This window comes from Rattus rattus, chromosome 12, assembly GCF_011064425.1.
Source record: "Rattus rattus isolate New Zealand chromosome 12, Rrattus_CSIRO_v1, whole genome shotgun sequence".
NCBI lineage: Eukaryota > Metazoa > Chordata > Mammalia > Rodentia > Muridae > Rattus > Rattus rattus.
Genome location: NC_046165.1, coordinates 80,524,129 through 80,547,929, shown reverse-complemented (window position 1 = coordinate 80,547,929; position 23,801 = coordinate 80,524,129).

Below are 23,801 nucleotides of genomic sequence, written 5' to 3'. Positions count from 1 at the left end.
CTCAGCATAAATGCAGTAGGAGAGTGCTCTCTAATCTTGTTAGGCCAGTTTAGGTTCTCGGATTGAATCAAATTGTGAGCTTCCTGCCCTACAAGATAAGAACATGCAGGCCCTCTACTTGATTCCTGAGGCATTCCATGCAAACGAACTACATGGATCTACATTACTTGGAATGAAATAGCTCAGCCAGAAAATTAATCATATACAACTTTCTGTGGTTTAAGTCTAAAATGCAAACATTTATTTGAAACTTGTTAGCAGTAAGTCCAGCAGACTATGGAAATCTATAGCAATTACTATGCTATGGCTAGTGTGATGCTGGGTAGGACAGTTTGTATTCAATTTGCAGACGCTACTACTATTGATGGCAACGAGCATTTATTGGGAAGCTGATTACAATCAGAAATCCAGTGACAAATTTAAAACCTGCCATCTTCCCCTTGCATATCTCTTCACAGAAAAGCAGGAGATAATGAAGAAAACAATGAATCATTATGTATTCTCTTACTAGCCTCCAGTTTCTACAGGTAGCCCATTTTATGTTTTATTGTATTTGAGGATATGTATAAAAATATTTCTAAGACACTGAGTCCAAAGAGAAGCAAAAGAAAAATTCTGACCAATGACAGTGCAGTCAAAAAACCAAAAAAGACCCCCCAAAATAAAACAACCCCCTCAACAAACGACAACAAACAAAAGAAAAGAAAGAACACCCATAAGCCCTTTGATGTGGCAGCTGATAGGTGGTCTGCTATGTCAAGACTAAAGTGAGTCTTTCCTTCTCAGCTACCAACAGTCAGAAACTCACTGGTTTCTGGATTTCTTTTTTTTTTTTTTTTCTTTTTTTTGGAGCTGGGGCCCGAACCCAGGGCCTTGAGCTAAATCCCCAACCCTAACTCACTGGTTTCTGGTCTGAACTGTCTGGTGGTCCCAGACTCCTACTTTCTGTGAAAAGAACATGGCTACAGAAATAGCTCCTGATGCTCTGGGTGAATCCTAGGTGGGTGATGTGGTCCTAATCAGTGGTGGGAATGACCAACAAGGTTTTCCCATGAGGCAGGGTGTTTTGACCCAAGGCAAGATGTGTCTGTTACTGAGCAAGGAGCATTTTGTGCTAAAGCAAGGATAAGTGAAGGAAGGAAGCACATGTCTGTTCAGGGATGCATTGTAGACGTCAATCTGAGTATTCTTGACCTTGTTCTAAGCAAGACAGAGAAAGAGATTCTTGGACTGAAAGATACTACTGTGCCTCAGCTGCTGGGGCCCCAAACTGCTAGCAGAGTCTGAAAACATTTAAATGTCTCTAAAGAAGATGATGTCTAGCAACACATTGGAAAATACTTAAAATAAGGGGAGAAACCCAGAACCAAAACACCCAAGATTCAGGGTCTCCTTACTCCGTGTGTCCTCCAACTCAAAGGCAGATAATTTGCTCTAAACAAACAATTCATTAAAAACAAAACAAAACAAAAACAAAACAGGAGACTGCAGAATATGCTAAACTTTGGCCTAGACAATGAAGGAGCACCAGGAACAGAATGCCAAAAGACTTGGACTGTCCTTCTGAGAGCTTCTACTTCTGAGTCCATTAAAATTATATCTTTAAAAGTCCTGAATAAGTGATCAGACCTGGAAAAAACATGAAATGTTTTAAAAATCTTCAAATGTTAGAATTGTTTTTTCTTTGACCAACTTTCTTTCCTTTTATTGAATATTTTTTATTTAAATTGCAAATGTTATTCGCTTTCCCGATTTCCCCTCTGGAATCCCATTCTCCCATCCCCTCTCCCTGCTTCTATGAGGGTGCTCCCTCCACCCCCACTTTCCCACCCTAACATTCCCCTACATTGGGGTATTGATCCTTGACAGGATCAGGGGCCTCTTCTCCCACTGATGCCTGGCAAGACCATTCTCTGCTACATATGCGGCTGGAACCATAGGCCTATCCTTTTGTACTCTCGGGATGGTGGTTCAGTTCCTGGGAGCTTTGAGGGGGGGTCTGGTTGGTTGATATGTTGTTCTTCTTATGGGTTTGCAAATCCTTCAGCTCCTTCAGTCCTTTCTCTAACTCTTCCACTGGGGACCCCATTCTCAGTTCAAAGGTTTGCTGCAAGCATCTGCCTCTGTATTTGCCAGGCTCTGGTAGAGCCTCTCAAGAGACAGCCTCAGACACCAAACCCAGACAATATTGCAGATGTCAAGAAGTGCATGCTGACAGGAGCCTGATATAGCTGTCTAGCCAACTTTTTGATTGCCTACTGTATTAGTTACTTTTCTATTAATTGTGACAAAATCATGACCAAGGGAACTTAGAAGAAAGCGCTTAATAGCTTCAGAGAGTTAGAGTCCATGATGTTAGAGTGAGGGCATGAAAGCAGGAATAGTTGAGAGCTCACAATTTGTTCTCTGGCAGGAGGAAGAGAAAGTACACTGGGGATGGCAGGAGTCTTTGATACCTTGAAGCCCTCAGTGACATGGTGTCTTCTAATGGGGTCACACCTCCTCATCCTTCTCAAACAGTTCCACCAGCTGGGAACCAAGTATTCAAATGTATGAGCCGATGGGGCCAATCTCGTTCAAACCACCACAGCTACATGCTCCTTCCTTTGTTAAGAGAAGCATAAATGTGATTGGTTGAGATACCAAATTATTTACTTAAAATTTCTAAAATCTATACATATACGTTACCATTAAACTTAAAATACTGAAGTTTATAGACATCATTCTGTCTTTGTTATTATTCTATTACTGCGAAGAGGCATCTTGACCATGGCAACCATAATAAAAGAAAGCATCTCATTGGGGCTTGCTTACAAACTCATAGGTCTAGCCCACTACTATTGAGGCGGCACACAGGCAGGGCTGATGCTGGAGAAGTAGCTGGGAGTTCTATATCTGAGTCTGTTGGCAGCAGAAAGAAGAAAAAGCCACTGGGCTTGGTTTTTGAAACCCCAAAGCCACCCCTAGTGGCATAATCCTCTTCCAAGGTCATACCTACATCAACAAGGACACACTTCTTAATTCTTAAGTAGTGCCACTCCCTGATGACTAAGCACTCAAATATTTGAGCCTAAAGGGGCTACTTTTATTCAAACTGCCACAGCATATTTCACTACTTAAATGCTGATGTATATTTACTTAGAAATTATGATTAAATAATATATAGACCTAATACGCATTATACGGTGATTGTGGTGGAGAAATTTTGGTAGAGAATGGCTGCTGAAAGAATTCATCCATTACCAGTAGAGAAAAAGAGCAAGTAGACTGAAGAGCTCTACGTCAACTTGATACAAACCGAAGTAATCTGAGAGGAGAAAAGCTCAATTCAAGAAAGGCCTTCATAATAGAGCTATACGCAAGCCTATAGGACATTCTCTTAATCAATTATTGATGGAAGATCTGGACCACAGCCCAGTGCATTGTAGATGGGGGCCACCGCTGGCTGTGGTCTGGAGTTCTGTAAGATAACAGGCTGGGGAAGCTAATGCAAGAAGTCAGTAAGCGGCATTCCTCTATGGTCTCTGCATTACCTTCTGCCTCTAGGTTCCTGCCCTCCTTGAGTTCCTGTCTTGATTTCTTCCACTGATAAATTGTAAGTCAAATAAACCCTTGCTTTTGGTCATGGTGTTTCATCACAGTAATATTAACCCTAAAAAAGACAGGTAAGTTTATTGAAAATATTACAAAGAAAATGGTGGGTAGGGCCATAATGGAAGGGATTCCGAGCAATTGGCTTGAACAAAGTGTCTCCATTTTGGTAAAATCTTCCTTCAGTTACAGTGACCCACTTTGCACATAGTTTCTCTAGGATGAAATTCCTACCATTCAAGTGAGAGCAGGTCTGTGGTTTGTTTGTGGCCACTTTCATTGACTATGTACTTTTGATATTCTGTTGTTCTAGCATTGGCCAGAAAAGATCTGAGTTTTTTTCTGTTTGGGGTGGTGGCACCTTTGAGACCAGGATTATGTTAGGGACATGTCCCTTTTCTTGTCTCTCAATTACAGCCTCCTGTCCACAGTACTGTTTGTTAACCTAAGCCCAGTGATTTTGGTAAAAGGCTGTATAGGTTCATACATCTCTGCTGGGCATGTTAAAGCCCATCAGTTTCCTGAGTATGCTTAGCACTCAGAGGCCTAGGCAGGAGGATGTGAGCTTAAGGCTATCCTGAACTCCTTAATAAGACTGTGTAGGAACAGAGGCAGGGAGAAAAGGAGAAGGAATGAAAGGATGGAGAGAAGAAGAGAGAGGGAAAGGGGGAGAGAGGAGGGAGGGGAGAGAAAAGAGGAGAGGAGAGAGGGGAGAGAGGGAGGGGAGAGGGGAGGGAGAGGGGAGGGGGGGGGGGAGAGAGGAGGGGGGAGAGGGGAGGGAGGAGAGAGAGAAAAGAGAGAGAGAGAGAGAGAGAGAGAGAGAGAGAGAGAGAGAGAGAGAGAGAGAGAATATCAGAAGGATGACAAGCAGAGGCTGTCTGGTTCACACTGTTATTGTTCTGAGAATGACTGGTCAAGAGTCACTCTTCTCCATGACTTAGCTGAGACACCATACCCTTTTTATACACCTTTTAGCCCAGAAATAGACCTTCTATTTTCCCATTTTATGCATTATAAATAATCACATGCACTATTTTGTACCCGTTGACCAACCGTCTGCCAAGACTTAAATTTCATGAACTCCTTAGCCTTCTCTCTCTCTTCCTCTGAAACCTTGGCCAAAACCACATGAAGGCAGAACAGCCGTTCCGTAGATGCCCTTCCTAAAATTAGCTGATCTCAGGGTAAATTAGCTACATGCTCATCCCACATTCCTTTCCAATTCTTGCGAGTCTTGTCTGCTTCTCCCTAGGAACAAAAGTCTTTTCCATCTGACCTTGGAGACATGTATAAATCTCAAACTTAGAGCTGTCCCCAGATGGCATAGTCTCAGTCCCCCTTTTGCAGTCTTCGCTTCAAATAACATCTCTTTTAATACTGACGTATAAGTATTTGACATTTGCATTTCTTCCCCTGAAGTTTGGAACTGTTGCCTGGCTTCGTGTTGGAAACACCTTCATGCTACCATAATCAGAGTTCCTTCTGTTGTCAGCGCTCTCCTTAGTCACATGGACACCTAAGCTCTGTTTTCCTGTCTCCTACAAAAGAAATGTTTTATTTATATCCTGTGACAATTGCCTTAGGGTATTTACATACTTTGTGAAAGTAGAGCTGCTTGTAAAGAAGAGACATGGAGGTTGGAGACTTCTCTGGCTGATTTCACAGCTTCGGATTGCCTGTCCCTGACAGCACTAAGTCTTTGAAGTAATGGCTAATACTGAAGGTAGTGGTGATGGGGACAGCTTTGTCGCATACAAGGTACTAGTTCCCATGGTCGAGTCTTTGTGTGTCTCCCTTCCTTCCTTCCTTCCTTCCTTCCTTCCTTCCTTCCTTCCTTCCTTCCTTCCTTCCTTCCTTCCTTCCTTCCTTTCCTTCCTTTTTTTTTTCTTTCTTTCTTTTTTTTTTTCGGAGCTGGGGACCGAACCCAGGGCCTTGCGCTCACTAGGCAAGCGCTCTACCGCTGAGCTAAATCCCCAGCCCCTCCTTCCTTCTTTCTGTCCATTGTTCTTTCTTTCTTTGCTACCTTCCTTCCTCCCTCCCTTTCTCTTTCCTTCTCCCCCCCCCTCCCTTGCTTCCTCCCTCCTCTCTTCCATCCCTCTCTTCCTTTCATTTTCTTCATTTTCCTTCCTTCCTTCCTCCTTCCCCTCTCCTCCTCCCTCCTCCCTCCCTCCCTCCCCTCCCTCCCTCCCCCCTCCCTCCTTCCTTCCTTCCTTCCTTCCTTCCTTCCTTCCTTCCTCTTTTGTTATTTTGAGACAGAGTTTCTCTGCATAGCCCTAACTATCCTGGATCATGCTCTGTAGACCATGATGGCCTAAAACTCACAGAAATCTGTCTGCTTCTGCCTGCTGAGTGCTAAAATTAAAGGCACGTGTATCACCACTATATCTTCTATAAAATGTGCACCACAGAGTTTGAGACAGATACAATTCCTTTCTCCCTTTGATTTCCACTGAAGAAATATGAGGTCTAAGCAGGTTAAGCAACAGGGCACACCCATGAGGGCTTCATTTCTAAGTGACCACCATAACAGTAATGTTCCCCTTGGAATTTTTCTTAAATATTCTGAGATATAGCTTCTGAAGATCCTCTGTGGTTGCTTAGAGTGCCAAGTGGAAGATGATATCTTTAGTTGGCCTTTGCTTGTGTGGTTAGTGTAGGTCCTCTGGCAAATTTGGAACTTGAATTTAAAAAAAAAATAATCAAAGCATTAAATCCATCTTCTTTCTATTGGATCCTTACATTCTTCAAGCTTAATAGTTATTTGTTGCTTATAAATATTTATTAATAAGAAAAGGAATGCTTTTCAACCTACAGTAGGTATTGTGCCATTCAAGAAGAAAACTATTTAAGTAACTGAGTTCTGTACCTTGCCCAACCTGTGGAGTTCATATCGCCAAAGTTGTCACTGAATATGAGGGATGTAAAAATTGTAGACCACGGGCCCAGAGTCTCTGCTCCACTGTACTGTAAGTGATTACTCACTGGGTGCTCTAACTATTGTCGATGCTATGCTTAGACTTTCATTTTTCTCAAGACGTGTATATATCCCAGAAGTGTGAGTTGCATCTTTTTTTCCTTCATGAGCTAAGTGCTCAAATGTTAGTTGGCAATGACAGATAAGTTAGCCTAGCTCATTGCATTAGTTAGTTGTGTGTGCTACTGAAATGGTGTTCTTTAAGAGAGAGACTTTTCTTCTGTCAAGAATAAAGGGCATGTGAGATTGAGCCTCCTGTGCCTCAGATTTTCTGTTTTTGAGAATATAATTAATAATTTCCTCATCTGAGTTTTATACATGGAAAAACTGAAATGTAAAAATGAACATTATGGAATTTCCAGAGTTCTCCAAATCTAGTCATTAATTTGGCCATAAAACTGAAGTAGTAGCAGGACTGGTGTTTTTGTTCTATATGAGTGTGACAGAAGCCTGGGAAGGCTTCATCCATTCTGTCACTCCCTTCAGTTGAGTTAAGATTCTAGGACTGAGGTTTACTTTTCATTAATTCTGACTCTCTCAAATTATTAAAATGTGAATATATGTTCATTTTTCTTTGGATGGAAAAATAAACGTAACAATGGAAACTTTTTCAGCTTACTGTGCCAGAAGAAAATTGAACCTTTGGTGTGGGTTCTGTCTGTGTTGCCCCTCTTTGCCCTCTGTCTGCCTCATCTACTTCATCTCCCTTGATTGCTGGGTGAACAGACACAGTCACTGTCCTGATTCTGTCACTGCTGCTGTTAGGAAGAAAAATGTGTCTGAATTTATGGAGATATCTTTTTTTTTCCAATTGTGAGAATAAGGTGGTGAAAATTGTCTCCCAGAATCATGTCTCCATCTCTGATATGTCTCCTAGTGTTATTTCAATTCTATGTGAGGTGTGGTATTCATATGAAATTCATCGGTTCTGGAAGAAACCCCACCCCATCAAACCTGCAGAGCTACCAATTCTTCTTCAGTTGATGGTCCTTTCCTTGTCGCAGGCTTTGAGTCACACAGGATTGTCTCCACTCTCCTTTTTTTCTCCCCAGCCTTTGTTCATTTTCTTCCCGCACTGCTTCTCACTTTTCCCTGTTGTGTTCGCTTCCATATCCCAAGTTCGGGATCCTGTGATGTGCATTCACTCTGAGCTCCTTCCTCCCCTTCTGAATATTTTAATAGGTTCCTAATTGATTGCCCCTCCTTTAGCTCCCCTAAGCCCTTTAGTTAATCTTGGAACAGTGCTCATACAAATTAAGAGCTTTAATTACTGTTTGATTTGAATTGAATATTATCGAGGAAACCAGATACCTATGTGCAGACGGATGTCTTAGCATTGGTGCACATCTTTAGAGCAACACCTGGGGAGTAGAGGGAAGTGTCACTTTGAAGTACATGTGCCTATTTCTTCTATCTCCTTTGAGGTAAAGTTCCTCTACCTCACTTTGGTTTGTAATTAATTGAATAATCTTTGTATTTTTTTCAAACTTTTTTTTAAAGAAAAGGATCAACTCTAGGAAGTATAATTTATTAATCCTAAAAGTACTCATTCTTTATAAGATGAACAGAATAAGAGGCATTTCTATTATATAATGTGAACAGAGATAAATGTTTGATTGTCAGAAAAATTAAATGAATAGCAGCATTTGAGGCATTTATTTTTCTTGAAATCTGAGATTATGGTAATTGCTTCGCTTTAAAATTTCTCTCAACTTAGCTCGCTGAAATGTCTTTGGGATTGGTGGCTTTTGGATGCATAAGCTATTCTTCTGTTCTGTCAATATAGCTTTAAGAATGTTGAATATTGTTATGTTCCCTGCAAGTAAGGCAAGCTTCTATAGTTGGAGGCAGTGAGGAATGGCCTTTATACAAAAGCTTTGCAAGATGCTTTGCAGACTGAAGAGAGGCCTTGGTGCTGAAAGAGATAAATGGGTCAAAGAACACATCTGTTTAACTGATGAAACAGCAAGATATGTTCTTGGTGATCTTGACATACTATTAGGTTAATAGGTTAAGAAGAACATAATCTGTTGATATCCAATTGAACTGATTATTTGGAATATGATTTTCCAGCTCATAATTCAATAGTGGTATGCTCAGAGGCCATTGTGAATCTGGAGCTTGTTCCCTGTGGCAGGAATGCACAGACACCAGGGAAGAGCATTTTCTGTTCCTAAGTCATACTTGATAGACACATGAGTGTCTTCTAGTAAACTCACTTCAGCTTCGGGCTTGGTCATAAAGCAGGCCACTCTACCTCTGTTTACCTCTGTGCTTTCCAAAGAACTGGTAGGCTAATTAACATGGGGGTTTGTCTTCCAAGTCTATTCAAGTGACACTGCCAAGCCCTTGAAGATAAAGAGCAAATGGTAAGCCCTTCTAGAAAATGTTCTTTTAGTAACCCTTCTTGTAGCTGAGGGAGGATTTTGTAAAAGTGAATTTAAAAACAAACAAATAAACAAACAAAAAAACTAAGGTAAGTAACTGCTAGCTAGCACTTTGCTGGACTTTGTGCTAAATTATATAATCTTACCCTCTCTAATTCATTTATGTGAAGGCTGATGCCCAGGAGAACAACCACAATTCAAGGGCTTGTTCATAGTGCTGTCTCCATGGGAGTTCAAAGCCACAGTGTTACCTCAGCAACTCCTGAGAACATGCTCTCTGCATGGGTGGTTTTATAAGCCTATGGTTGGAATTCTGAAATTTCAGCTCCTTCAAAAATCAACAGTGGATTTCCTTAAAGTTTCTCTGCTCTCTCCAGGGTAGGAATAACAGGCAGCACGATGGACGGTGAAGGAAGCATTTAGTAACCATCAGAGCAATCAGAGGTGTAGGCCTGGCCACCCTGACTGATTGACTCTGTCTTCAGAGCTCTGTGCTTCAGAGCTCAGTGACTGCTCTGTCATAAGTCTTCATGAATGTGATTAAATTCTTATGAACAACAACACAAAATCAAGGAGAGTGTTTTCTATTTGAAATTATTTGAAGGAATAAAAAAAGCAACAACCTGATTCCCAAGAGATCATAACAGAGTCTTTTTCCTTCTCAACATTCACGTGAAATAACACCTCAATGCTTTTCCGTGTCAATGAATGTCCCATGGCATTCAGTATTATGTGATATATCCATCCATTTCTCCCACATACAAATGGAAAGTTTCGAAGCGAATAGGCTTATTTTTAAGCTTTTCTCTCTCCAAGTTCCCTTTCCACACTAAAGTCCAAGGTGTTCAGATATTGCCAAGCAACAAAACTGGGAACAGCCCACCCGAGGAGCTACTGCCTGCCAAGCACGGCCCACAGGGGCTACCTGGCATACTCTGGTGATGTATTCAGGACCACATAAAACAATTCAGAACGGGGCTGGTTTGTGCTCGGCTCCATGTCGAGAACACTATAGCACTCTTGTGTAGACCGAGGTTTTCCTGGTGGGCAGATTCTGTCATAGCAGTTTGAAAATATGTATGTAGCTGTTTGGTTTCTACTGGGCCCCTCCCCGACTTCCTGGTAGCTCCTCTTCTCTTTCCTCCAGACATCATTCCTTGGTACCTGCCGTACTCCTATATGGTTTATGCTAAGGGGCTGAGTCCTTGTCCTCTAGCTTTCCCAGCCATTTGTCCCCAAGGGTCCATGGAACTATTTTTTCTGCCAACTGACCCCCTAAGCCCACTTTTCACTCCTCTTCATTATTTATGGTTCACTTTTCAGTCCCAGTCTTATTTTTGAACCTTTTCGGAGTGGACCCAGCCTTTAAAGGCTGAGCTATCTCTCCAGCCCCATGCCATTTTTCAGTAAGGATCCATTTGTAGAGACTCTGAGTGCCTCAAGCCTCACTTTAGTGGACTTGTCTCAGGCATATCTTACATTATTTTTATGATAATATTTGAGAGGGGGAATAGGATGTGGTAATTGAGCTCCTGGACACTGAGACCAATATTCTAGCCTCAAACAAGACTCTGGCATTCAGCGGCCCTGAGAGTTTTTTTTTTTTTTTTTGACTCAGTGGATCCTCTATCGAATACCTATGATTACTGTGCTCTATTCTTAGAATGTGGTAGGGATTAAATTAGTCGATAAAAGAGGGAAACCCATAAGATACAGTGCACAGGGATCAGAGAAGGAGTTCAGTGTCCACTTGCTATTTAAATTAACCAACAATCACACTTCTGTGAGACTCTGAACTCTGTGGTTATGAGGGCTGTATGGAATTTGTTGTGTAGAATCATACCTGTTCCTGGTATGATGCCTAACCCATGGCAGTAACTGTTTAGCAATTGTATCAGCCATGCCCTGGCCCACAGTCAGACACACTGTAATCACTTCAACCAGGTTGAGTCATCACTTAGATGTGGGCTTGTACACAGGGATGGAAAGTAGGCTCTTGGCATAGATGGTAATAGTTTTTACTTAATAGCTAGGATACTTTGTGTTTTACATTTTGTTGAAGGGCAAGCCTTCCTGTGCGGGATTCTGACAATAGTAAAAAAAACTGTCTTGAGAGCATTTGTTTTACTTCTACTAAACTCATGGTGGTCCATCTTTATCTTCAGTATACACAGCTCTTTTGTTGGTTGTCGTCCTACATGGAAACACTGGGCATCAAAAGCAGAGCTGTTTCCGTTAAGAAAGAGCATGGTTTGAGTGTGATTTCCCACCCTTAACCTGCCTCTGACTACCTCGTTCAGCCTTTGTCCTAAACAGTGATGCTCTCAAAGGGTGTTATGCAGGGGACCCCATGAGAATGCCTAATGAGCAAACATGGACATATATGCCAAAGAAAGCTATGATCTCCAACGATTAAATCTTGGTGCGGTTAATACCAAGTACTGACAGTGCTGGCAGCTTAAGAATGTGTGGTGCACTGGAGAGGAGAAGCCACTGTAACTCAGTGCAATGAAGGATACTCTGTAATAGGCACCTTTCATTGTACACAACAGGGACACTAACTGTGATGGAGAGGAGAAAGCAAGCTTAGCCACTTTCTTAGTCACTAAATATCATCCTGCTGAGTGGCTTTGTATGGAAACAACTCCATAGGGTGCTATGGAGATTATCAATCCACAACAGGAGAGAAATCACAATAGATAATCTTGAGAATGTCACAGAATATATACATATCTTGGATTTTTACTATGCTTAGATTAAGAAGAGTAGAACTAAAATTCTTACATTATTTGAAAATATCAAATGGAAAATTATGAATAAAACTTAATATTGAATAATAAATTTAATAACGACTACTTGATAAAATAATCAGACATTTTGGTGCTAGTAGGAATAGCTCAAATTTTTCAAGTTTTACTGAGAAGAAGATAGATTACTAGATTATGCAGAATTTAATGAAAAAATAGGTTTTTTTTTCTTCTTTTTTTTTTTTAATGTTAAGGGAAGTTCCTCAAAGAATGGATTTCTCTGCCAGAGTCGTTTTATATATGTATACCCTTTTGACATTTTAAACAAAGTTAAAATGTGTTTTCTTTAAATAGAGCCCTAAGTTTGGGACTGATGACTAAGGAAGCCTTAAATTCTTCTCTTACATAAGGTGCTTCACTATTTCCGACATGAATTTCCTTCTGAACAAGAAAGGAAAAATATTTAACTGATAAGTGCCATCTGGCTTTTAACGTTGGGAAACTGTCTTCCAGCCTGCATCTATTTTGGGGCAACTATTGGATCCGAATTCCAATGAATCCGCGTCAGTTGATTCAGAATTTAAACTTTAATGCTTTGGGGATGGTGAATCACAGCACATATGGGATGATGCATGTTTGGGGAGAGATGGGTCTTTCTGGGCCACATGTAAAATTAAAGCTGCCTGTGTTCTGTGTTTATTGCATGTATTTATTTTACCAAGGTTGGCCTGAATAAATAGTCCTCGCTAGGTTTCCAATCTTATCATTGGGTTTTAAAAACGAAAATATTTGACTTATCAAATTTACATGAGTTTTAAAGGCTCACTAATTTCTTCTCTTAACACAGTGACCAGAAAATTCATGGCTCTTGTGAGTTTTGCATGCCTACTTTTAGAAATACAACAAGTAAGTAATTACAACGTGTTTGCTTGTAGTTATGATTCTCTGGCTGAGGAGATGGCTGGCTCAAGGAGTATGTATGGTGTTCACAAGAGGGAGGGTCTGAGCTTGGATCCCAAGAACCCACATGAAGCTGGGTACAGCAGTGTGCATCTACAATGTCAGCACTCTTGTTGTGAGACAGAAGGGGGGGACAAGAGAATCTTCAGAAGCTGTCAGAGCAGCTAGCCTGACATCTTATGATTCTCAGGGTCAATGGATGGTCCAAGGAAGGGGCGTTCTTTTTGCCTGGAGACCTTATGTTCTGACAGGGGATGGTTATGGTTTCCTTAACTAGGGGAGTTTCCTATGTTGAGTATTGTATGTTCTGATATGTTTACTCCTCCAATGAAAAGCAAATTGAATAGCTATAACTGTCTAAGGAGTTAAGGTTTGTTTAATCTGTGGATATATATCATAGACTGAAGGGCCTTATAGATCAAGTTTCTCCAACTATTTGACTCTGAAATATTTTAAAGGAGTTTTATTTTGTAGATTGCAACTGGATAGCAGACTTTTGTCTGGCTGACACTGTGGCTTTCTAGTGACTTTTGTCGATGACATGCCATAAATTCCCCTGCCCTATCCACTCCAATACATTTAAACATTTTGGAAGTTAGGATGCAGTTTATTTTATTTTATTTTATTTTTAAGATTTATTCATTATGTATATAGCCTCTTACCGCATGTACACCTATAGGCCAGAAGAGGGCATCAGATCCCATTACAGATGGTTGTGAGCCACCATGTGGTTGCTGGGAATTGAACTCAGGACCTTTGGAAGAGCAGTCAGTGCTCTTAACCACTGAGCCATCTCTCCAGCCCCTAGGATGCAGTTTATAATGATGACATATGTTTCTTTATTTTCTTCCTTCCTTTATTTTTCTTTTTGTAACTCTAGGAAGGCTATTCGCAATTGAAGGTGCCTTAGAATTAAATGAGTTATTAAATAATACAGCATTTAATTCTAATGTATTCATTAAATTCAGCCTAATCCACAGCAGCCTCATATTAAGTCAAAATAATCGAGTGAGAAGAGAAAAGGCTGTTTCGTTGGAAAATTGTTTACAACTTTATAACGAGCTTTGTTTTGTAGACCTCATGGAATCTAGTTTTTTTTGTTTTGTTTTGTTTTTTTTTTTTTTTTTTGTTTTTTAATCCATAGTGTATTATTGTTTTACTCTGGTTTCAGCCTAATACTGAATGGTTTAATAGCTGATTCTTTGATAGGTATTTTGACCCAATTTAGAGTTGAGGAAAATCACAGTCAAAGAGGCCTGTGATTGATTCACTTTGAACACAGGATTTTAGAGGAACATCACCTGCCATTCTCTTCTGACACATTCCAATGATTCCCACAAAAATAATTATTAGACTCTCCCTTAAAGGTTTGGAAACTACCTACTCCCCCAGCCCTCCCATTCACCAGTGCCATGTGCTTTTTTTTTTTAAGGATGAAGAATAAGATATGCCTGTCTTTCTCCCAAAGACAAAAGTGCACAATAGGGCACTCTGCTCCCAAATGATGCCCACCCCTGTTGGGAATTCTGGCACCCGATGGTGGCTAACAGGGTGGGCACAGAAAGTGGATAGAAGGAAGCGAATAAAAGGCCATCACATCCTCCACTCATATGCTCGGTCACAGATGGACTTGGACTCACTGTCAGCAGCTTCCAGCACTGACAGCAATATAAACCTAGTCCCTCTAATCTGCCCACAAATAGCTGCCAGCACCTTGATCTGGGCTAATCAAAGGAGCAAGCCAGTAGGGGGTTAGAGGGTTCTGTGCTGCAGGCTGCTGCCATCACTAATTTAATAGCTGAGATGCAGTGAGTTATGGGGAAGTCTGTTTAAATGCTGACCTCTGTGGAGCAAGGGACTAAATGAGTTACTTCCATAATTAGTGTTGTTTTTAAGAAGAGACACGATGCTCCCTGGAGTGCGACTTTGTGGAACTGACAGTCATGTCCTAGGTGAGCAGCAGCTGTGAGAACAGGTCTTAAATGGTTTTGAGAAATGGCTAGGAGATTGGGACCTGCATGCTCTTGGCCTTTGGTGAGAAATGGTTTGCCATCACTTCTGATGCTGGTGACTGAATTAAGATGAAGATGTGGCGGCATCTAGGTGTGGCTGAGGAGAAGGCTTTTACTGTAAACACGAGGGAGAATTCAGCCAGAAGCAACCTTATAGATGAGTGCACAGATGACCAGAAGGTTAGTCAGGATCATGAGAAAAAGGAGGAGGAGGGAGGAGGGAGGGAGAGGGAGGGAGGGAGGGGAGGAGGGGAGAAGACCAAGAGGGCAAAGGGAATCAAGAGAGGACCAAGAGCCAGGAAAGCCCCCTCCCCCATGTAGCCAAAATGGCTAAGGTTAAATAGGAAAGAGACAAAAGCTCTCAGGCTGGAAAGGTTTAGGTAAGTGAGTTGGGATAAGAAGTATTGAGAAACCAGGACTCCAGGTAACAGGTACTTGAGATGCTGAGAGCCTGGTGGTCAGCATCCCCTTTGATGTGTTAAATAGTGCACTCCTCCATTAGTCCTGGATTTCTTTCAGACCTTACAAGGGCTAAGACTCTTAGAGCTTGGGTTAAATAAAAAGAAAAAAAAACATGGAAAAGAAAGAGAAAAAGGGAAAGAGAAAAAGAAAAAGACAGACTCTTTAAAATATTTATGCCCATAAATATTTAAATGACTTGCTGTGTGTTTTGTGTTGTAGAAATCCACCTGTGAGACATTATCCAGTGGCAAGTATCTGCTCAGATGTCAATTAACTGAGTCTGCTGGCCTTGTCTGGGCAATGCTTGCCACACTCCAGCTCATTGGCAATGTCTTTGTGTACAGGATATTCTCGGTATTTTCTGGATTAACAAACTAATCAGCTTATTACAGGAGTCCAATCACTTTTTGGATGTAGTCAGCCTAGTTGTTAATGGTATTTTATTGGAGCAGTATGTGAATTTTTCTCTCCCAAACCAGCCATTGTCTTAGAGTCTCTCTTTCTATTAATCAACTTTTATTAAAATAAATCTTGAACATAAGGTCACTACCATAAGTAAAATAGGGCAGCTGTTCTCAGTTTTCTCTACTTAGACAAGATAATCATTTGTTTCTATTATATCCCCCATACAGAAGACATAAGCCATTTAAAACGGGCATTTACTCTGTGCCTTGTTCCTGTATGTATGTAATATATATATATATATTACATATATATATATACACACACACACACACATGTTAGGGTTTCTGATTTTGTATTTTTATATGAGGAATCCTCTCCAACAGTGTCATATGCTTTCAACTGGAGGAACATTTCGGAATGTTAATTATGTGGTGGCACTTACCAGAGTATTAGAAACTGCTTTCTGGTTGCTTTCTCTTCAAGTTGACTGAAGGGATGATTGTAATGGATGAACATTCCTGTGCCAAGACGTGATAGAGCAAATGACTTCATGGATAAAGATGGTAACCAGGCCCATCAGCCCATGAGCATGGCTGTGGTTCCTGTGTGATCTGGCCGTGAGAAGAAAAAGTTTCTTCATGGAATCGTGCCCTGAATGTCTTTCTTGAGCAATACTCTGGTTACATTGTTTTGCTTCTAGAGTTTAGGTTCACTTTCCCCACAGGTTCTTCCTCTCTCCCTGGCAGCTTCTGCCCATGCAGAATGTATTCTTTCTCAGTCCTCCTGTGAACATTGTTTCTATAGGTCATCCTGACACACACTCTGGTGTATAAAGTATTAACATATCCTTATGAGTCTAATGGCAGCCAGTATACATGGTGTCTCTGTTGAATATTGGGTAAGGCCTTTCCCCAAAAGCTTAAAAATGCCACCTCCTTTCATTCCCCCCAAACCCTTTGAGGTAGGGACTTGCTTTGCTTCCATTATGTAGGTGGGAATAAAATTCACTGAGGGGTAACACACCTGAATCAAGCTGGGATTGATAACGGGCATGACGGGACACAGACTCGGTCTGAGGCAGTTTTTCCGATTTTTTTTTTAACATCGTTGTTTATTTCTAGTTCTCCTCTTGGTCAGTTAGCTGCTGGAGTTGTCTGCATCCGTCTAAACGGATTCTTAGTGCTTCCTGGAATGGAGGAGGCAGTGGGATTTTGCAGAGAACAATGGAGCCCAATTCATTCTGCCACTGTCCAGATTCTGAAAAGTAGCTACCTTCAAAGGACTTAAAAGTGAAACAAAATGTATTAACTGAGTAATTTGAAATCAAAACCCACTCATGTATGTCTATGGAAGTCTGAACCTAGAGGGCTGGGGTGACACTTCAGTACCGCGCATACCTTGAGAGCATGTGAATTTCCAGTCCACTCTGCAGAAGTCATGGGGAAAAACACTAACCAAAAGGAATCCGAGTGATGAGGAGCACAACGTTGGGAAAGTGGAGATAGGAATATTGCTCGGCTCACTGGCCAGCCAGCCTCTTCAAGTTAGAGACCCCATCATAGAAACTAGATGGATAGCAACTGAGGAACAACAGCAAGGCTGGTCTTCTTACCTCCACAGGTATCTCCACACATACAGAACCTGTGCACATGCGCGCGCATGCGCACGCACACGCACACGCACGCACGCACCCCCTGAAAGAGGTGGATGCAGAGAGGGAGAAGTAGAAAACTAAAAACATAAATGCTTTCTGACTTGTTTTGCCATCCTTCTGTGGTCACCAAGTAATGGACTCTGTTGAAAAGGTGTCCATAGAAGGGTGATAAAGCCAGGACAGAAGCATTCACATTTAAGTTCTGCAAGGCACTTAATTAAAAATAATCTGATCAGGCATAAAATAATTAAACTGTTCATACGGCATATAATTGCATCATTGTGCACAAACCTCTGTTACTATAATTTGGATCCTAAGAGAGTAATATGTCAAGTCTAACAGTGACTATTTTCATTTTAGTATTTCCTAAAGTAAAAAATTTAGCTTATTGCTTGAAGTTTGTAAACTTCTGACAAATCTTTGCCTCCTTTGAAGTTGCAAATTACTCATGTAAACTAAAGTGATTCTGTCCATTCTTAGCAATGAGAAGTCAGCTGGGTCCTCCTATCGTCTTTAGACCCCTGAGTTTGCATCCTTTCGCTGTTTCTTGTTTTAAAAATCTCATGCACGTAGAGTAAATACAGTCAATAAAAAGCCATAAAAATAATAACTCAATTAATTCCAGACCGTTTTGATTAACAATGTGTGCTAATTCTTGAGGAACCAGGTGCAGGTTTATATGTCTGAGGAGAGAGCTGCTGTGGAACTTAATGATGTAAACAAGATTTTGGAAAGAATATTTAATCAAGTCAAGAAAGGCCACCTTTCACATGAGCTCCAGCATTGTAGCAGCATCCGTCAACAGTCTGCGACTGATGTGCTAATTAGTAATCTCTGCTTAGGATTCCTTACATGGGCTGCTTTAAATACCTTTGACGCCATTTCCTTGGTCTGGCAAATCACAGTAGCTTTCATCTATTTCTGTGGTGTTAGAAATTAAACTTAAAAGCCCCCTGTAAGCTACAGAGTTCTCTCCCACTGTCCTCCTTTTTAGGTATCTGTTATGCCAGTGTCTCCAGTTGAATCCTTCCCTAATAAGCAGTAATGTTATACTTTAAAACAAAAACAAACAAACAAACAAAAACTATTCATGTCCTCTTGGGCATGTAGTGGAAATTCCCTAAGCCTCTACTTCTGCCTCTGTAAGAAGGATGAGTTCCCAGTCCCTTCCAGGATTGTCCCTGGCATGAGACTGACACATGATGAGTCACTGGTATACAGTCTCGAAAGGAAGGTTACTAGTTCTTAGCCTGCTAGTGGCATATTACTGATCAGATTGGTTACAGCTGCCTTTATTGACTTGGGCTTGTAACCAGAGTTCATTTATTCAGGGTCTGAAATGAAGACAGGTAAAGAGAATCACTCCTCCCTGTCCAGGTTTGGGTATTTATTTATATGAGAAATTCCACGTTAATATAGATATATGACCGTGCATTATTGATTTCGCACTGAACAGATAAACTAGAAAACCAATGGCCTTTAAAGCTCATCTGGAGGTTTAGCTACTGACCTGTGCTTGAGCTTAGGAGCTGGCTGTTCGCTCTATCTCCCTGGACATTAAAATTGTATCTTCCACTAGTCATCATGGTTAACAGTTTTCTTTACCAAACCTGCAGCTTTCTCTTTCCTGTCTTGTCAAAGCATCAGGCTTATAGTCTGAAGTGATGGACACCGGTGGGGAGACACTCACTGGGAGGGTTTCATGTTGTTAGGGAAAGGCTTCTTTACCCAAGATATTTTCCATGTTCTTGAAGTGGAAATATGTAATGGTCTTCATATATATATTCATATATATCATATATGCCATATATACTATATATATTAGTAGATACCATATTATATATAGTATATGCTATATATACTATTCTATCTATTCTATTTTATACTACATAGTATGTATGCATAGTATATATATACATATACATATATACATTTATATATGTGTGTGTGTGTATACATATATAAAATAGTTCAATAAAAGAAGTCCTAAATCAAGGCTCTCCAAATACCCTCGTGAAAATTGGAAGGTGATCATGGCCAAGTTGAAGAATCCCTGTGTTGGATTTCAGATGCTGTCTGATGACTTTCTTAGCCTTTGGGTTTGGAGGAAACTCATAGTTTCTTAATTCATTCCAAAACAATTTACCGGAGAGTCATAAGGATATCAGGGCATGCACAGAGATGGTAATGAATATTGAGTGGGCTAACAATAGCCCAAAATAATTTGGCTCTGGGCCTGCAACATTGCAACTCCCCATACTCACAGGTCCTAATTGGTCTGTCCGAATTGTAGGATTATAAACATAGATTTAGATTTTTATACTGGGAAATTCAATTCATAGGATTTTTTTTATAGAAACTGATATATTGCCAAGTAGTAGAACCATGAAATAATAATAATAATTTATTGTTTTTATTGTTGTTGTTTGCTGTTACTTAGGTAAGGTCCCACCTACTACAGGGACCATGCTGGACCCAAACTCATTCTTTCCTCGAGCGTTGATTACTAAGCATTTACCATCTGCCCTAGCTTTCTTGGATTTGTTTATTTTTATTTCTGTGCTTGTCGGTTTCGTTTGCACCATGTGCATTCCTGTATCCTGCAAAGGCCAGAAGGAAGGATTTGGATCCCTTGAAACTGGAGCTACCAAATGTTGTGAACCACCATGAGGGTGATGGGAATGCCCATTGGACTACTGGGTCCTTATTTCTTTCCTTATTTTTTTATTAACAAATATGGATCTTTTGCCAATGTTTAAGTCAAAATCTTATTTATTTTCAAAATCAATGTTATTATTGCCTTCATCCCTGGACTAAGAACTCCGGGAACCAAGTTTCCATCAATTCTTTAGCAGCAGCAAACTATTGCAAGAGCAGGGTGTGAGCATTTTCTGCTTACAGAGTGTGTTTGACCAGTCTGCAAAGTCTTCCCCAACAGTAGATCCCTACATTCTCTCTGTAAGCAAATGCAATGTCTTCACTTTCCCTAAGATGCCACATAAAGTCTAGTACTTTAAAAAGTCATCTTTAGAATATTGGTAGACTCTTAAACTTCTATTACAAGAATTAGAACAGTCAGGTTAATCCCTCCTCTGCAAATATCCCTCCCTCCATGGTGCCTTTATCATTTTTCTATGTTAAGTGCAGAGCCTCCTAGATTGATGTAAGCTCTTCTCTCACATTCTCCCCACAGAAGTTCTCTGTTTGATCATCCTTTTGCATGTCAGAGATTCTTAGCCTTTCTCCAGGCCAGCATCTGAGTGCTAACTGCTGACTTCTTGGTTCACAGTGGATCACTCTTGTGGGTCTTACAGGACTATTTAGAAAGTCTTGTGATGGAGACAGCAGAGTTTCTAAGGAGTTGTCCTATACGTGACTCTCTTTGCCAGCCCCATTCATTTGTGATGATGAACCTCCTCGGGTCCAACCTCCCCTGATACTAAATTGAATCACATATTTTCCATTTTACAATACATTACAATGTAATGTATCAATGATTTCCTTTGACTTTGACGCGATATTCCTGGTTTTGCATAGGTTTTATGAATAATTTTGAAATACAAAATTGTTCTGAATGGGAAAAAGTAAAGAAAGGGACATTCTAACTTTTTCATTGTCTTGTCATTCTGATGGTTAAGGTCAAGTGGTATCTAACAAAAATCTACTGTGACCCATGGCACAAAAATAGCTGTTCACATAGCTTTTGAAATGTACAGCCTACTTGACATTTCCTCATTTCCTTGAATAAGCCTAGTGATGTTTTCCTTCTCAGAAATGCATGCCTAGATATTCCCTTCTGTGTGCTGAAATGGTACAAAGAGTCCGTGCAGGAGGATGGTCAAGAAGAACGTGCCCTGGACTATTAATAGGCTTCTCTATGAACTCTGATTTGTCCATTATGCTCTATGGTACTTGCTTTGGGTAAATCGCTCAAAGGTTCTGATACCTGATCATTGTTACAATAGCCTTGATCAGGGTTCTCTTGGTGCCCATTAAAGCTATTTCTTCCTGGTCAAGAGAATAAATTGACATCTGGTCTGGGTAGAGCCCAACTTTCCAAGCTGCCCAAAACATGAGAATTTATCCAGTTGGACCTGTCAATCACCTTAGAAGATCATCACCTCTTTGGAAGGCAGATTCACCTAATACCTCTCGTTCACCTACGAGATGGGAGCAGTCCTTATTCCCTTCATGAGATCACGTGCTTTTCTTCCACACAGCCACTGCTTTGTCCAGCTGCCACAGAGCTGCCACTGGCCACACTGAGGTCTGTCCCTGATTCCAAGTGCCGACCTAGATAGGCATAGCTCTCACTCTTTCTTCACTTATGTCTTTCCTTGCAGCATTAGCCAGTGCCCCAGTATACTTTCCCCGGTACTTGGGGCTTTTTCGCTTTCTGAAGCTACTACCTTCCTTTTGCCATATGACTGCTTGCTGAACCTCTGTGTCGAACTCACAAAGGCATGGCTTTTTCTCCTCTTTTTCCATTGTCCTTCTCAAAGCACCCGGAAAGAGTTACAGCTTACCTGCACCACCAGTTCTTTGCTTTAAAGGCTATTCAAATCGTCCCCGAGCTTCCTTTGGAATCCATTCTTAAACTCTTATTTGAGGGACTAAGAACTGGAACAGGGACCCAAATTTTCCTGGCAACACATGATGGTCAACAGGTCTTGGGAACAATTATATTAAAGATCACCCTACTAATCTGTTATTAAGTTACACCTGTTATTGAGTCCAGATATTTTTTCTTTCTGTTTTAGGTTTATGACCATTGGCATGTTTGACGAGCAAATTTCTGCTATGACAAGAGTCCTTGCCTCCTGCTACTTCATCTCATATCTGGTACATTATGGGAATACTGCAGGAGTCATTTCATTTCCCTTGTGTGTGGATTCTTCTTCCTCTTTGTCCTGCTGCGTCATCTGCTCTATCCTTTCCCCATCACTATAGAAACTCACTGTTTCCTCCCCAGCTTATTGCTGCAGGGAGCCATAGTGGGTTTCACCTGTTGTTTGCTTTGTCATGTGCAAGTTCTTTGGTATCCATTGCTCCTGGAGACATAGATGGTGTTTTGCCTGTGTGTGTGTGTGTGTGTGTGTGTGTGTGTGTGTGTGTGTGTGTGTGTGTGTGTGTACACATGTACATGTGCATGTGCATGTGCGTGTGTGTGTATGTATCTGGGTGCATACATGTGTATAGTTGTGCACAGTGGGATTATTTGGTTTTCTGACCGTCTCTCATATAAACATTCATCCAATAGCTGAAGAATCTCTGAAGTGTTTCACATGTGCCTGCATCATGAAGTAGCTTGTTTCATTCCACTGAGGAGGACAAAGGCTCACAGTGTGATTTCTTTCCCCCCTAGACGATGGAATATTCTTTTCATTTCTCTATACTTTGTGAATATTAGCCAAAATACAGGTTTGCATTATAAAGTTTCTTTTTCTGTTTGTTTCCTTTTATAATGCTTATTTCTGAGACACCTTCTCATAATGTAGTCATGTTGCCTCCGCTATCTTCAAACTCCATATTCATATTCTTCAGCCTCATAGGTTCTGGGAATGCATCACTACTTCCAACTGTAGTCAGTGTGATGTTTCTCCATGAGCAACATATTTTTGTGCCTCCTCAGAGACACATGTTGTACACATAACAGCAATATAGAGAGACCCAGACCCCTGGTGAGATCTTGAACTTCTGCCTCCCCCCCCCACCTATTTTGGTTTTATTTTAAGTGATGGACCAGTATGTGGGTGTAGTCACTTGGAAAAAGATTTGGAGCAGGCACTTAGTTTCCAAGAGCTAGAAATTATGTGACGAGATGGGACACTTGGATGGAATCTTCTTAAGCCTATAGTCACTTGTACTGCCTGTGTATAATAAATACCAACAGAAAATGAGTTTCCTGGCAGAGCTTCGTAAACACATTTCAACTAGATATAAAGATTTTATAAACCACATTCTTTGTGAGATGTTCCAGGGAAGAATCACAGCCCCCAGGATGTCATTAATTTTATATCTAGCTCATATTTTAAGAGCAGCTAGGAAAGGCACACATATCCATAATCCATAGTTACATTAGTGAAGTGTGGGAAAGATGCGGGTAGACATTAAAATGATCAATGTAGTCCAAGAGGCCAGTAAAGTCATATGGCTAAGAGCTTTTGATGGAGCACCCAGGGATCAGGTTTCAAATTGACTCTCCATTACTTGTCTAACCTTGACTAAATTCCTGATCTATTCTGGGCTCCATTTTCCTCATCAACAAAAATTAGGATTTACCTTACAGACTTGTGAAGATCAACATAATTCATAGAGTATCTTTGACATGGTGGCCTGCATTTTTAGGAAATTGTCTCTTCCCCTCTGTTAGTACACTTTGTTGCAGAATACCATGCAAGATTCATGGTTCTGTATTTCTTGTTCTCTATGTTCAGTGACCCTATCTTAAAGTTCAGTAACGTGGAAATCAACAGTTGCCTAGACTTTGCCTTCTGATTTCTTGTTTATAAGGAACATCTAGTTGGCTTGTTTTTGGTTTTTGTTTGTTTTTTGTAATGTTAACATAATGGAGGATAAACAGTCGAAGACTGATTTTAGAACCTTTTC